This window comes from Macrobrachium nipponense, chromosome 24 (assembly GCF_015104395.2).
Source record: "Macrobrachium nipponense isolate FS-2020 chromosome 24, ASM1510439v2, whole genome shotgun sequence".
Taxonomy (NCBI): Eukaryota; Metazoa; Arthropoda; class Malacostraca; order Decapoda; family Palaemonidae; genus Macrobrachium; species Macrobrachium nipponense.
In genome coordinates this window covers 4532136-4535784 of record NC_061091.1, presented here as the reverse complement: position 1 = coordinate 4535784, position 3649 = coordinate 4532136, and positions in this window count along the sequence as shown.

The following is a 3649-nucleotide window of genomic DNA, read 5'->3' as shown; positions in this document are numbered from 1 at the left end:
CCAGCAAAGATCTATTTATCTGCGGAGTTCAGAAATGAAAAATATTCTTGCGGAAAGCAGGGATTTTTCAATTAATAAAATCATAAATTTTTTAAATAAGACGGGTTTCTCAAATAAAGTCTAATTTTTTTTTTTTTTTTTTTTTTTTTTTTTTTAGGATTGATCCCTGAGAACCAGCCCGAGAAGAGTCTACTTGAGACTCAGTGGTCTGGAAAAACTAACACCTATTAATAATAATAATAATAATATCAATCCCTTTCACCAGAAGTCCAATAATTATAATTAGCCCTCATTTCCTGGCTTTAAATGTTCGTTACTTCAGTTGTTTCTTTAACATAAATAAAGCAGCGTTAGCCTTGTGCATTTATATACAGATCTGAGTCCTCGGCATTTAACTGCTCCTGTGTCTGTTTGTGATGCTGTTCACTGAATTCCTCAGATCCATTACCTTCTTGGGTCTTGTAGAAAGAAGTAGTGAGTCCAGATGGTAAAAGGATTTGTGAATGTGCCCTGGACCAGTTGGTAGGTAATGAACTATCCTCTGCAATGTTTTAGGCAGAATGGATATGACACACTGACATAACTATATGGGAGGTGGGCACAACCTGTATGCAATTGATGGCTTTATATAGTCCAAATCAAATTGGGACTTGAGGCAGTATGCCTATTTTACAAGTCTCCTAGCAAACTCCTGGAATGGCTGATTAAAGGGTAAAGGATGTCCTCAAACCAGTACTATTATCACCATAATTTTGTGCTCAGCATGACGTATGATTAGAGGTAGTACTTGGCTTTGCTACTTCCTGTTTGACTAGGCCAAAAAAGGGAAGACAAATATTCCTGGGTGTGAAATATGATTTCCAGTCCCAAAGTGGATGGTGCTGTTCTGCCTACAACCAGGAGTGGGACCCACCTGAGAGTAGTTTGTCTTAGGTGTGTGACTGCAGGATGCACTTTCTCTGCATTTTAGTGTTCTAATGTTAGCTCTGTGGCTGATGCTAAAGTCATTCCAAGAGCAATAGAATAGCACTCAGTGGTGTGGACATCACTCTCATGGCAGAGGTCAACAAACTGGGAAATTGTTTCAGCCTATACAATGGTTGGCATTTCAAACACAGGTGGGTGGATCTTCATGCCTTCAAGCTATCAACCAAGTGTATTCTGGGCAAGATGGTATGCAGATCTGCATACATCCTTGGTGAAGGTGATTGTAGCCCATGCTCCTTTGCTCAATGCACGTTCACAGGTATTGCCAGACAATTGTCTTCATGCATGAAGATTATCCAGCAAGAGACTTTTCTCGCGCTGGGCGTGCGGGAGATGTCAGTATACTCCACTGATTCTCTACAAATGTGTTGCAGGAAAGTGGTCTATCTTCTGATTGGTGTCATAGTAGGGCACCTCTCTGGTCAGTGTGTTCAGCAGATCAGATTTCCTTATCTCTCTTTGCCAGTGACTAGCTTCTCTCAGTTTCTGCTGTAAAAGATTATTGTTCAGCCTTGTCCACGTTTTCAAAATGAAGGGAAAGACCTCAACACTTTGGCAGAGTTATCTATGATACTGAGAGGTTTCAAAGTCTTGCCCTCTTCAAAAGCTTCGGTCCCTAGGTTGGGACATTTCATTATTCCTGGGAAGCCTCACAAGGCTCCCTGTAAGCCTCTGCTTGGTGTGTCAGACAGAGACCTAACTCTTAAGACTGTATTCCTCATGGCTTTGGCTCAGCAGATGGTTGGGAATTACATTGTCATATCTTGTCAATCACTCAAGAGGGTCGGGACCTCTCATTTTCTTTTGTTTTTAAGGTTTTAATGAAAAATTAAGAGCCTGTTGGTTTCAGATAAGATATTTGAGTTTCTTAGTTCCCTGCCTTTGAGATGTTTTTACAAGTTCTGGAGATACTTCTTGTCCACTTCATACCATAAATTACTGTCTGAAAAGGATCCACTCTTTCAGGCTAGAATGTAGGAAATATTTTGCTAATTCAGGTAGGCATGAGAAGGTTTTCAAGAATACCTCACCTTTTGGCTTCTTGAGGTTATTAAACAAGATTATGAACCATTTTTAGGAGAGATTGGTCTCGATTCCTGCTTGAGAGCACACGAAATCATAGGCATAGACCCTTTCCCAGCTTTCCAGAACTCCTTGGTACAACAGTTAATGAGGGCAGGAATTTGGTGTAGACCCCCTTTAGCTCAGTTTACCTTAGAAATGTTACTCACAAATCCTTGGATACCTTCTTAGGACCTAGGGATGTGTAGTCAAATGAGCTCCAATTGGACAGAAAAGCGTCCCTTCTAGTAGGTACCTAGGCATAAAGATATGATTTTCAAAAGATTATTAATAATAGGGGTTAGTTTTTCCAGACCTCTGAGTCTCGATTTTCAAAAGAAAGGCATAACATTCTTTCACCAGTGATTCCATGAACATAATGTGAGTTAATGAAAGAAATATAAAATAAAGCCATTTATTTTGCAGAAAATATAATTTACATTTGCATAAAGCCTAGTGTAAACATTAACATAAGAAAATAAGCATGAAAAATATCCCTGAAAGATTAATATTGGACCACTGATACTAAGAAATATATTAGTAGATTTATCTGACAAATGTCAAATGTATACTGTTCTGTATCATACTAGAATCACTTTTGATATTATGTTAGGTTTGAAGTTATCTCCAAAATATAAACCAGATTTGGCATGAAAAGTCCCACAATGAAAAATATATATTTATACAGCAAAATATATCTAGCAAAGCTTGACCATTTCATTATTACACAGTTCATTTACAAGGTGTATACAGTACTACACATGTTGAAAGCATTAACTTCCTCACAATGTGAAGAAAGTTGTAAGTACTAAATCTATGTATACAGCAACAAATATCAGGAATTGTTACACTTTTTGCTGACTATGAAACTAACAGATCTGTTTTTCTACATAAAGTGCATATTTTAGCACATTATACTCGTATGATTCAGTTAACTTACTACTACTATTACTATACTAACATACAATTAACAGTAATACCTAAACTTTAGAGACATTTAACAAGCTTTTCTCACTTTGCTTATAACAACTTTGCCGCTTTCAAGGCAAGAACATCTAGAAGCACGTGATGGTTTCACCTATGCATGACTTGGGATTAAACATTCTTGAACAGCTACCCAAGATGACAACACACAGAGGAACCTTGGAATCAATAATAACTGCAAAGTGAAGTATAGTTATTACAATATACAGGCATTCCCCGGCTTATGACGGGTTTGGCTTCGATGTTCCAAGGTTACAACGCTTTTCAATTATATTTATCAGAAATTATTTCCAGGGTTACAACGCTCATCTGGCAGAAGAAATATGACACCAAAATTGCAAAATAATCAATATTTGAAGGTTCTTTGGATGAAAAATGCAATAAGAATGCAGTTTACATAGTTTTTAATGCACCCAAAGCATTAAAAGTAAGGTTTTCTTAGGATTATTTGTGATGTGGCTTACGACAATTTTCGGCTTACAACGCGTCTCAAGAACGGAACCCCCATCGTAACCCAGGGACTGCCTGTATACTATTTAATACTGGTGAGGTTATTGTTACATTTACCCTTTCATTTTGTGATTAACCTACCAGTTCAAGGACAACTTGAGAGATG